Raw genomic sequence first — 12,931 nt, 5'->3', positions numbered from 1 at the left:
TGGTTGTTGTTACTGCTGTTGTTTTTCTGGGACTTTGATACTAATCTCTCCCTCCTTATTTCTGAGCAGGTATAAAGAAACCTTCACCTGACTAGCGTTCTGGCCACCCCAGGACCACCATGACCGGCTGTGTGGTTTGTGCACTGCTCAAGACCAGAGGGCATGATTCCCGTGACTATGAGGTTAATGGTGTCTCCTGGAGTGCTGTGGTGGGATGACCCCCCCACCCATAATTTCTTTGATCTCCTCTCCCCAGTTCTTTCTGTTCGGTAGATCCTGACGTGGTGACTGGTATGTAGGAATGGTGAAGGCTTCAAAGAATGGGAAGTTTGAACCAGAAGGAGCTTTCTTGCCCTTCCTTCTACCTGATTTCTTGTTGTGTTTCTTTGTCACCCATGCCATCTCCATTTTACTTGTAAATGACCCAAGAGGTAATTGGTTTTGTTCTAGGATGTTGGAGAACTCACCGAGGACTACTGGCAAAAGAGAGTTCTCCCTGTATCACACTTTCTTCTCCCATCTGGACCCCTGCTATCCATCTACCTGAGAGAGATAAGGATGTAGATAAGGGTCTCTTTAATTATTTTCTCAACTTCATTTTCTCTGTTTGCTTTTTCTGGAGAAAGAAAGAGCAACTTATTATCTTGAATGAAGCCATGAATTTTCTTAGATTTTTCTTCTCTATTTTTCCTTCTTTTTTCTTTTTATTCTGTTTTCTATGAGTTTCTTTAATTTTTAACTTCCAGCCTCTTTAAACTGAATTTTCATTTTTGCTATCATAAATTTGTTTTTTTAAATCTCTGTTTTGATCTTTGAATGCTCCTTTTCATTGAATCCTATTCTTGTTTCATGAATATAATATCTTCCCTTAGCTCTCAGCATATTAATTTTAGCTATTTAAAAAAAAATCCTTCTACTTCTGCATTTTTTTCTGTTTTTTTTTATGAGCTGGTTTTCTAGTGCTTGGTTTAATTGCTGCCTGTTACATTAGAGATTTTACATTCATAAACTGCAAGATTTCAGAAGCCTTAGGTAAATCCCCTTTATCTCCCCTTTATTTTATAGCATAATAGTACTCATTTTATATAAGCCAAAATTGCCTTTGGAAAAGAAGATCAAATTCCATTTTTGATCCATTGTAATTCAATTTTGATTATTAAAGTTCTGATACTACATTTTAAAAGTATTTTAAGAACTATAACTTCCATTTTGAAAAGTCTGAAGTATACATCTCTAGTACTACACTCTAAAATGTTCTTAAAAATAAATATTCTTGGATTGACTTAGTTTAACATTTTGTTCTTTGTTGCCAGAGATCATCTTGCAAGGAAGCATGGTGCTTGTCATTGTGGCAAAGAAGTATAGAGTAGAAACGGGAGGGAAGAGAATGAGGCTGGGGTGGTGAAGATGCTTAGACATTAGCTCCAGAAAGAGGAGACGGACGTGGTTTGCCTGAACTGGAAGGCTTATCCCCGTGGAGAACCGGGGGGAATCGCTGGCATCATGAAACTCTTCCTACGTGCCCAGCATGTGGGTGAAAAGCTCTTAGATTACCTCGTTTATTCGTTACAATTTTATGGTCTATTTTTGTTCTTTTGCAGATGAAGAAACTGATGCTCAGGGAGGTGAAGTAAAATGCTTAATTTTACAGAGTTAATTTACTAGTTCTTACAAGTGATGGAATCGGCATTCAAGCTTAGTTTTGCCCAAGTCCAAACCCTGGAACACAGTCCAGCCTCCAGACTGGATGATAAAGGGGACATTGATTCTGGTGACTTCAGGAAGAGGAGACGGAAATAGAGCAACCGATGCCTTACTCAGAAACGTGTGTTTTTGTACATGTCACTTTTTAAAAACAGATTTTTTAAAAACTAATTAATTAATTAATTTTATTTTTGGCTGCGTTGGGTCTTCGTTGCTGCGAGCGGGGGCTATTCCTTGTTGCGGTGCGTGGGCTTCTCACTGCGGTGGCTTCTCTTGTTGTGGAGCACGGGCTCTAGGCGCACGGGCTTCAGTAGTTGTGGCACGCAGGCTCAGTAGTTGTGGTGCATGGGCTTAGCTGCTCCGCAGCATGTGGGATCTTCCTGGACCAGGGCTCAAACCCACGTCCCCTGCATTGGCAGGCGGATTCTTAGCCACTGTGGCACCAGAGAAGTCCCTGTACATTTCACTTTTGGACTTCTGGTCCCAATCAGGCAATACCAGCTTTTCATAGAGTTGCTGAAACCCCAGGATCTTCCTATTTATGATGCAGTTTTCATTGTGATTATACTTGAACTCTCCTCTAAAACAAGCAGCAGCTTTTTATTGCCTGTTATCTAGGGTATTGCTTTCACAAATCCACACCACTTGGGCCCTTCAGAGGCAGCTGGATTCTGGACATTGTCAGCCGGTTGCTTTGCTGATGGTTCTTCCAAGGTGATAAACTGTGCACGAAGGCTCCCTTCAGACCGTGGTCCCGTGAGCGCATGACCCACCTGGGTGTGTGTGCGGAGATCAGAAACTTTTCAAGGATTTCACTCTCAAAGAAGGAAAGTATGAAAATGAAAACCCAGTTTAGGCCCAGTGCTTGCACTTTTGGCAAAACCAGAAGCAGAAGGGCAAACCTGTCCTGTTGTAAGATGGTCTGTAATTTTGAATTACCAGGATATACTATTTTCTCTTGTACACTTTCACAAACTTGGGCTTGATCATTCGTTGCACACGGAACTGGGATCAGAATTCCTGAATCATAAATGGCGAGTGACCAGCTGGAGAAGGAGAGCACAATATCCCCCCTTCCAGTGAATGGGAGAGTCCCTTCCTTGGGCTAGAAAATTTAAACGCACAACGGAAGCCTGACTTCGAAGTTTGAAAATTCCAGGACAGAATCGTCTTTCTTCCCTTGTGTTCTGCCTGAAGCTCCTGACGTTGGAACCAGCCTGGTCCCCTCCCGTTGCCCCCACGGGGGCGGAGAGCTCATGAAAGCATCATGGCGGGATCCCCAGGAGGGTAGACTGGCTGCCTGTCAGGGACTCGTTTGACTGTTTCTTCCTGGAAACTCATCTTTTGCTTCAAAAACCAGGCCCACCCTTGCAGGGAAGAGCTTGCGGATAGAACCTGTGGCCTCTGCAGTTCGTAGCAAAGCGCTCTTCGCCTATCTGGGGGGCGAATGAACGTCCTGATCTTGCTGGCAGGCAGGCAGGTCCCAGAGGGGAGCCGACGGCCTGAGCCGGTATTATTATAAATAGTCAGTCCTGCTCTCCAAATAGAGGCCTGTGCGGCTATCTCACGTCGCACGTTAGCAGACTTCTAGAGAGAGCACAGTTTCCAGTTGCTTTTTTGATAAACACATTCTTGGAAAGGGCAGCCTGCTACCTAATGAGGGCCCCTGGGGAAGATATTTTGAGCGAGTCTGAGGCTGGCTGTCTGTACTCTTCGTGCCCACTGTTTGAAGGACTCTAGTTCAGTCCTCAAAAGCGAAGAGTTAGGGTCCAACCGGCAGTTTTTATCAACATCTGCACAGCCATCTAATTTTGGCTCAGGTGGGGAGAGGGATCCCGGTGTAACCGCAAGTGGGGTCCGGCTGCTTACTGCTCAGAAGCCAATAAAGAGGCCAGGTTGGTGGAAAGGAAAGTTTGCTTTTTTGGAGGCCCCTCTGGCAATCAGGGGGCAAGAGCTTTTATAGACGGAGGGAAGGGGCTCTGTGCAGAAACAGCACAGGCAGCTCTGACAGGCATCTTGAACTTGGTCATCAGTGGTCTGACCAGCAGCATCTTGATGGTTTTAGGTACCGTTCATCTTCAGTTCCAGGGTCGGTTTGTTTCCATTTCCTGGAGGCCAGTTCTCGGAATTGTGGCAGCTTATGTTACGGCTACAGTCTGGTCATCATGTAGTTCACTTCTTCCACTGGGTGGAGGTTTCAGTATCTACAAGGCAGCTCACAGGATATGGCTCAGAATATTATCTAGAGCCCTTGAGGAGGAACTAAAGGTCCTTGACTTTGCTTACTGACTAAACTATTATTATTTAATAATAAACTATAGTCCTGTTTGACTGCTTTTCTTTGCTTCTGCATTTTCTCACTTCTCTGATTAAACTTATTCTTTGGTGAAAGTTTTTCCACAGATAAAAGACAGGCAGAGAACTTGAGAAGGGCAAGGACCATAGCTATGGTCCTGCTCTGTTTCACCGGGACGTGGGACTTTGCATGGCCTTTTCTCAGCCTGGATGTTCCTGGCTACCATCATCCTACAGCTACAGGGATGTGAGGAGAGGGGTAAGGGGATCTCTTTCAAAGCCCACAGCCCTGATTTCTGCTCTGTCACCTTTCAGTTGTCCTTTTATCTGAACTATCTTATTTGTTGACACCCAGCACACTCACGGTCAGGCCTTTCACTGGGGGATGCTTGAGAATCAGTTATGTGATGGGTCCCAGTTACATGCTCTCCGGGGCATTTCAGGGCTGTGTGAGTGAGTGTGTGTGTGTGAGTGTGTGTGTGTGAGTGTGTGTGAGTGCGTGTGTGTAGTCTCAGAGGCACTGTTAACCCTCATCATCTACCTGACCCTCTGAGGCTCTGTTCCTCCCTCATCACAGCCCCACCCTTGAGGTTTAGGTATTTCTCTCAGCCCCAGATCACAGGATTCACAGGGAAATTTTCCACCTGAGCCTTAAATCCACCCTTCAATTTCAGGAGTAAATGAGTCTCCTGGAACTTTCTTTTTTTATAAATTTATTATTTATTTATTTACGGCTGCGTTGGGTCTTCATTGCTGCGCGTGGGTTTTCTCTAGTTGCGGCGAGCGGGGGCTACTCTTTGCTGCGGTGTGCGGGCTTCTCATTGTGGTGGCTTCTCTTGCTGCAGAGCACGGGCTCTAGGTGCAGGGGCTTCACTAGCTGTGGCTCTCAGGCTTCCGTAGTTGTGGCTCACGGGCTCAGTAGTTGTGGCTCTCAGGCTCTAGAGCGCAGGCTCAGTAGTTGTGGTGCACGGGCTTAGTTGCTCTGCAGCATGTGGGATCTTCCCAGACCAGGGCTCGAACCCGTGTCCCCTGCATTGGCAGGCGGGTTCTTAACCACTGCACCACCAGGGAAGCCCTCCTGGAACTTTCTTATATAGGGAATTTCCTCAATAAGTCCCCAGAAAATTTCTGGACTGACTTGACCCTTATTGTGAATAGATAATCCCCTGCCCGGGCCAAGAGCTATCTGCAGGGGTGACCACCAATATTTTCCACTTTGTAACCCTGTCCTGCCTCACTCCAGGCCCCCTCCTCCCTCTGCCCACATCCCACCTGTTTCACTTTTAATGCAGTTATATTGAATCATATAAAATGGCCAGTTCTGAAGTTCAAAATTGTATAATATTGGGAATTTCATGTAGTTCAACCCAGTATTTTTGTCACATGGTAGAACAATCTCTAGAATTCCTTCCCAATCTTCTGTTTTAGATCTTCCCTCTCTCTCTCTCTCTCTCTCTCTCCCACACACACACACACACACACACACAGACACACACACATCAAACTCTCTTCCTGAGGAATAACATTTCTGAGAAGTTATCTCAAACAAACATCAGAATAATGCTAACATCATGGTAACTTAATTGTGGTTGACTTCTGCCCACCCTTCCCCAGCTGAGTGATAAACGCCCTCAAATCCAAATAGGGTATTTTAATGCCCCATTGTGATCTCAGAGATCATAGTGTGAATGATTCAGTTTCTCCATTTATAGATTTAGATATGTATGAAAGGGAAAAGCAGGCACTTTGGTAATAAAGCAAAGTCAACAATGAGATGGTCAAACAAATGAAAGAATTCAACATCAGCTCTTACATTCTGAATACGTTTTTAATAGAACATAGTTTTTCATAAGAAAATAATGTTTTATGTAGGAAAAAAGATGAAAAAGTATCACATGAAGAACACATAGGAAATAACGGATTTAAGGGGGTAATCGGGGACCCAAAAGGCAGCATCTCGGAGGCGGTGGTCTCCGCTGTTGCAGCAGACAGGAAGCAAGGAGTGTGAACAGTCTTGCCAAAGTCCGCCTGGTCAAAAGAACAGCGTTGAGAATAACTACTGGCTCCTGTCCTAGGGAGGTGCTTTTCTTGTCAATTCTCTACTCTAGAGGGTTCTGATATGGAAACAGAAAGGGAGGACCTGACCCAGCAATCCCACTCCTGGGCATATATCTGGAGAAAACCATAATTTGAAAGGATGCATGCACCCCGGTGTTTACTGCAGCGCTGTTTACCATAGCCAAGACATGGAAGCAACCTAAATGTCCATCGACAGAGGAATGGATAAAGAAGATGTGGTACATATATACAATGGAATACTACCCAGCCATAAAAAAAGAACGAAATATTGCCATTTGCAGCAACATGGATGGACCTAGAGATTATCATACTAAGTGAAGTAAGTCAGACAGAGAAAGACAAATATCATATGATATGGCTTACATGTGGAATCTAAAAAATGGTACAGATAAACTTATTTGCAAAGCAGAAATAGAGTCATGGATGTAGAAAGCAAACTTAAGGTTACCAGGCAATGGGGGTGGGGAGGGATACATTGGAAGATTGGGACTGACATACACACACTACTATATATAAAATAGATAACTCATAAGGACCTGCTATATAGCACAGGGAGCTTTACTCAATACTCTCTAATGGCCTATATGAAAAAAGGATCTAAAAAAGAGTGGGTATATGTATATGTATAACTGATTCACTTTGCTGTACAGCAGAAACTAACACAACATTGTAAAGCAACTATACTCCAATAAAAATTAAAAATATAAAAAATAAATTAAAAAATTTAAAAAAAGAAAGGGATGACCGGGTGTCTGCGGACACAGGGAAAGGCTTTTCTGAATTGTCCAAGGAAGAGAGTTTAGAGACCTGGACGTGTGAGATGTCCACACTCTAGCTGGGTGACCTGGGGTTTGTCCATTCAGGGCTTCTGCGTTTAGCCTGTTGTGTTATGTTGTTTTGGCTAAAATGAGTGAAGAAAATCTGGGCTTCCACAGATATTTAGCTGGAAAAAGGAGGAGGATTTTTATCAGCCTTTTCAGATAATTGTAGGTAATATGCTTTGATCCTGCGTGGAAAATTGACGAGCGTCAGCTGTTTGAGGTTAGTTGCAGTGTCAAAGTGGAAACCATATGAATGAACTTTTTGTATTCTATTACATTAAAATCCACAGGTCTATCTTGTACTTTGAATAAGTCTTTTAGCCATGCATAGTTTCTAACTTCATGTGTTGGCCATTAGAAAAAATATTGGTTCACAGATATTGCCAGTTTGGTTCCAGACCACTGCAATAAAGCGAATATCACAATAAAGAGAGTCACATAAATTCTTTGGTTTCCCAGTGCACATAAAAGTTATGTCAACACTATACTGCAGTCTATTGAGTGTGCAATACCATTATGTCTAAACAAACAATGTACACACCTCAATTAACAAATACCTTTTTGCTAAAAAAGTGTCATCTGAGCCAATTTTAGCAACTCTTTCTTTGGCAATAATAACATTTTAGCGGTATCATAGAAATAGTTTTGACCTCGAGGACCCCTTGAAAGGGCCTTGGGGGTCCTCAGGGGCCTGTGAATCACAGTTTGAGAACTACGGTTCTAGAGCAAAAGAAGACCAGAGGGCTGGACAGGTATTAGAACATTTCCATCTTCATCCGGGCTATTTTTTCACACCTGAATCAATCGTTTGAAAAGTGTATAATGGCTGTCCATGTGCCCAATTGGGTGCCTTCACCTTCATAGAACATACCTGTCTAGTTGGGAGCCAAGGCAATAGAAAGAAGACCCTAGAGGTTCCTGCCCTCTCCTTTGAAACCATTTTACTTGTAGTCAGGAATGCATAATGTACCAATTTACATTATTGCCTTATATTCTTTGCTGATGCTACATGCGTCAACCTTGTCCTGTTAATGAGATCCTTTCTGATCTGGGCTCAGATTTCCAGCCCTGCTCAGAACCTCTTAACTGCAGCGCCCCAGTCTGAATCGCTTCGTACCTATTGACCTCAGTGGCAGGGTCAGCAAGCTCAAGTTCAGGCAGTGACAGCCTCGTCCGTGATCTGGAGTAAAACCTACCATGTCCCCACAAGCACCAGCAGCCTGAAATAAGACGCCAGAACTCTCAGGCATCAGCTTTATTTTTATTAGCATAAAATAACACAGTGATCTTTTTCCTATTTCCTTTTGTTAGAGACTAAGGATTATACCAATCTGCATGTTTTTACCACATTATAGATGCATTTAGTCTGAGCTAGTGAGTAAAACACAGGCTTGTCATCAGACAGTCCTGGGATCTGATTTCAGCTTCATCTCACACCAGCTATGAGCACTTGAGCAAGTTACCTAAACTCTGTAAGTCTCCATTTTATTAATTGGTAAATGTGGATAGTGACATTTAACCCTGATTTGTAGGTGATTCAATGATATAATTCATGTAAAACGCCCACATCCATCCTCATGATGAAGAGATTTTTCTGGCCCAGGTAGGAACTTCTTAAATAAATTATTTTGACAGACCTAGCCTTCTACTTACCTTCTTCAGATCTAGGACTTACACATGGACTTATAGGTTCCAGACTCACTATCTGATGAATATTTGCTGTGTACCCAGCCCTGTGTGGGGCAGTTTGGGGAATCAAATAAACTAAAACACAGAGCTGTGACCTTAAGGAACAAATAATCTATCACGAGAGACAGCATATAGAGAGAGATGCTGAAACCATTTATAGAATGTTGAAAGATGGAGAAGAACTGTAGAGGTCATCTATTACAAATTTCTAGCCAGTGAAGAGAGTAATTTATTACAGAAGATAAATAAATGGTAGACCAGGAACAAGCTGGATGGATAGAAGTAGCAGAGTGCCAGTAATAGCTAATAATAACACTGATTGAATCCTTATGTCAGGCTTTGTTCTTAGTGCTGTATCTATGATAGTTATTTAATCCTCTGGAAGCTCTATAGGATAGGTATTATTATTATTATTATTATTAGCATTATTTTTTGGAAGGGAAACAGGAACTGAGAAGTTAAATAAGTGGAGCACAAATATTAAAACAGAACAACATCAAACAGTGTTTTCACTGCTCTCAACATCTTTCCAAGATCATTTCACGCTGGACTTCAGCCTACCTACTTGTAAGGGTTCATGCTAATCTTCTGTTGGCCCTCACTTACCTGATTTATATTTAAACATAATCTAATCAGAGATTTGCTTGTGCTGACACACTGTTTCCTTTAAATGCCTCCATCTTCCTCTTAATTGACCTTCCTTATGATGATACGTTTCAGTGTTGTTTTGGTGCGCTTGGAGTTGTATCTATTTCGAGTACAGAACTTAGGTGCATATTTATTAATTGCAAGCGTATGCACACCTGAAGCCCTAAGAATTGTGTCCACTCCTCTCCCCAGTGTTTGCTCCTGAGTGAGGTCTCACTCTTCCTGAAATGCAGTGTCTGTCACCTCCTCTATTCTCCAGAAATGAACATGTTACGACTTACTTTAGGCCTTTTCTTCTTCCTGCTCAAATTCCAGTTTGAATTTTATGTAATCAGGTTGGTGAGTCGCCTGACAAAGCACTTGTGCTCAGAGATGGAGAGGTGAACAGTGAGGAAAAAGCACAATCACATGGATTCTTTGTACGGAAAATGCGTTCACAAAAGTCTAGGTAATTTTGCTTGTTTGGGTGTTGGATGAATCCATCCTAAGAGCATTGAAACTGAGCCAATTAACAATTTTAGAAAATGAGAACCAGACATTCTTTTTTTTTTTTTTTGCTGCAGGCTTGCAGGATCTTAGTTCCCCTACCAGGGATGGAACCCAGGCCCCCTGCAGTGGGAGCTCGGACACCCAACCACTGGACCACCAGGGAAGCCCCCTGACACGTGTTCTAACAAAACAAAACAGTCCAAACCAGTCTCTTGCCAGTGTGTTGAGGTCAGGTTCTCCCCATCTGCAAGAATCTCTTTTCTTGCTGAGTCCGTTTTTTCCATTTAGCCTTTAATGAGTATCTTTGAAACAATTCTGATATTTAGAAAACCAAAAACCAAAAAAAAAACCCCTTCATTCCTTATTGTCCAAAGGAAGTAGAACGTTTACAATGTTTTTACTTTTTCACAAGGTTGAGAAAGGAAAGAGCTTATCAATAAAGAAAGGAGGGCTTTTTTTCTTTTACGAGTTGTAAATGAATGCTTCTATAATAGTCTCAATACTTAACATTAGCATCTAGAATCGTAATGCTAGCTGGGTGATGGCTCTAGCTAGTGGGAGTGGTGTGGCCTGTGACACGAATGGGTAGGAGAAAAGTGAATCCAAACCCCCTCTACCTCCCCATGTGTAAGCGGCAGTGATGTGGCTTTGGGAACGTGAGGGTAATTTACTAAAATTCACACTGTCTATAGATATTGGAGGACACGTGAGAAAACCCTAAGATTCTGATTTAGTGTCACAAAAGTAATGTTGGTTTTATTTATATAAACTCTCTACTTCTTACGTATCTATTTTATGTAGCAAAGTGACAATTCTACAGCATGATATGCATGTCGGATTAGTGCTTTTGTGATTCTATTTGACTACATCAGTAAACTCCCGGTAGGAGGACCACATATTCTAGATTTTCCAAGAATAATTCAGTTCCAGAAACTCAGTCCATTTGTCTCAATAAATTATTAAAACTTCTCAGTGAAGAAATTCTGTAACTGGAGAAGTCCTCGTAGTCGACAATCTCCCACACTAACGCCTAATATCACTGAGTTGCGGGGCTAGCTGTGTACTCGGTCATGGTATCAGGAATGTGGACACACATATACACATCCTGACTGAGACTTGGCGACCTGCAATTCTTTCAAACCAATATTCTTTAAGTACTAGTGGACCATCTCTTTAGCAGAGAGGATGACTTTTGTTTGGGACAGGATCCAAGAGGGAGGACAGGGAAAGCCCCCGCCTCTAATAGTGCTCTGGTTCCCAAAGAGCAAACCCCATCCAGCAAAACAAACTCCTGAAATTAATTGGTCCAACCCAATTCAGCAAGTGGTAAAGACTGTTGGCTATTTCTTAAGCATCCCCTTTTGGGGATGACCTTTCTCACTTAACTCCTGTCATGATGCTAGGTGGTTTATTGACATGTTCATTCCATCTTCCCTTAGGAGAACATGTAGGAATCGCCCTGAGAGGGGTTCGTTTTCTCCATTGTGTTCTTTTTCCATTGACATGTTATTGCTCCATTGTATGTCACTGCCCCACGGAAGCTTCTAGACGGACCTCTTCCTTAATCCAAGGCATGACATTACTACTACTACTACTACTACTACTACTAATAAGACCCACTCACCTCTGAGGTTACCTGTAAGATAACCACAAGGCAGGAAGGAAGACAGTAAGTCTCACATCTCCATGAACACCTGCAGACCTAGGCTGCAGCATTCCTGGACTGTGTCTCCCCGTTTCTGCGTCACATTTTTTCTGCATTATTTTCATTGTTTCGAATCTGTTGTTAATAGTTTCCACCATACCATTATCTTAAAATCATCTCTATGCTTGATTGTCTTTAATCTCTATACTTTGAAACAGTGAAAATGGACATAGGTCCTCTCCCTCATGTCAGTATCCACGTCCTGTTTCTTCTGTTCAAGGCACCATTTCCCAGCTCAAGTGTGCAGGGTCCACACGTTTCTAAAGGCGCTGCCCTTATCCTCCCCCAGCCAGCCTCACCCTCCCGGAGTAGAGCCCCGTGAGCCCCCTCCCATCATTCACAGCCGGAGCCTTGGGATGGACCACAGCGACGGGGGAGACCAGGGAGGTCATTGTGTGGGAGCATCTTAAGCAACAATTAAGGAAACACGTCTGAGAAGGTTACAAGTAAAATGTCAGTCCTCCCATATCTGTGTGTGGAGGGGTGTTTCCAGATATTGTAGGACTTGGTGGACCTTTCAGGCTTCCATGGAAGAGGTAAGAAGGAAATTTTCTTTGCTTTGTAGTGTAGGTATGAGAAGTAAAATATCACTAGGTCTGTTCTGGTAATTTTGTCATATGTCATTTTATAGGAAGATGGCAGCACTGCAAGCTCTTTGTATAATTAGAATACATTTGGTGCAAGAAGAAACCACATACTGAGAAGCAGAGCACCATGACAAAACGAGTGACGTGGAAGGGAAAAGGAAACTGAGAGGAAGAAGCAAATGGTCGCCGAGACCCACCTTCTTCCAGGACCCTACCCCCCAAGTCACTCTCTTCTGGTTGAGAGCCTCCAAGGTTACTTACTGGTTTCTGCATCTTTAAATTCTTGCTTCCTGACACACGCACTCCCTTATCTTCGTCCTGTGGTACATACTACCTCCCTCCTTTTCATACAACCCTGGTCATGGGGCACTTTCCAAGAGGCGTACTTTCTGGGATGCAAACACATACAATACCTTGTCCCAAGAGATCTTCCCTGCAGGGCAAACAAGGCTGTGGTTTCCTGGACATGTTTCAGCGTCTCAGTGATGTGATCTCTGCTCCAGAGCCATAGCTGGTTCTGCTCGGTCATTGTCTGTTGAATTGCTGTGGCTTGGGCTATGACACATGAGAATGACATGCGAAATTTGACCTAAACACTAGAGAATCTGGATCTGGAGGGACTGTGTCTGAACCAAATGAAAACCGTTCCAACTTTCCCCCATTTCCTTACATTTTACACACATCTCATGTTATCAAATGTGAATACATAAATTACATCTTATGCCAAGTAGTCTTTGTGGGCAATAGTCAGATAAAGATGAATATCTCTTCCTTTGGGCCTTCTCAAAAGCAGGCCCAGTAGGAACGGTCATTTTGTACAGTCCAGACTATAAATATCAGGAGCTTTAATGCTCAGCACACTTCCCACTGTGCTGAGAATGCCGGGAAGAGTGGGTGTTGACCTTCTTTAGAGT

The 12,931-nt window shown here is 43.0% G+C and overlaps 1 long non-coding RNA gene across 1 annotated transcript in view; it reads left to right on the top strand.

The window, feature by feature from the left end:
* LOC309612133 overlaps positions 1-10,972 on the top strand; it is a 30,906-nt gene extending 19,934 nt beyond the window's left edge. The window contains exons 2-3 of the long non-coding RNA XR_014234998.1: positions 70-291; positions 1,602-10,972. This is a non-coding gene — a long non-coding RNA (uncharacterized lncRNA). The remainder of the gene's footprint in view (positions 1-69; positions 292-1,601) is intronic.
* Positions 10,973-12,931: the final 1,959 nt, after the last annotated feature.

This window comes from Balaenoptera borealis (genome assembly GCF_965194805.1).
Source record: "Balaenoptera borealis genome assembly, chromosome: 15".
Classification (NCBI taxonomy): Eukaryota; Metazoa; Chordata; class Mammalia; order Artiodactyla; family Balaenopteridae; genus Balaenoptera; species Balaenoptera borealis.
The sequence above is the reverse complement of the archived record's forward strand: the minus strand, read 5'-3'. Positions and strand labels throughout refer to the sequence as shown.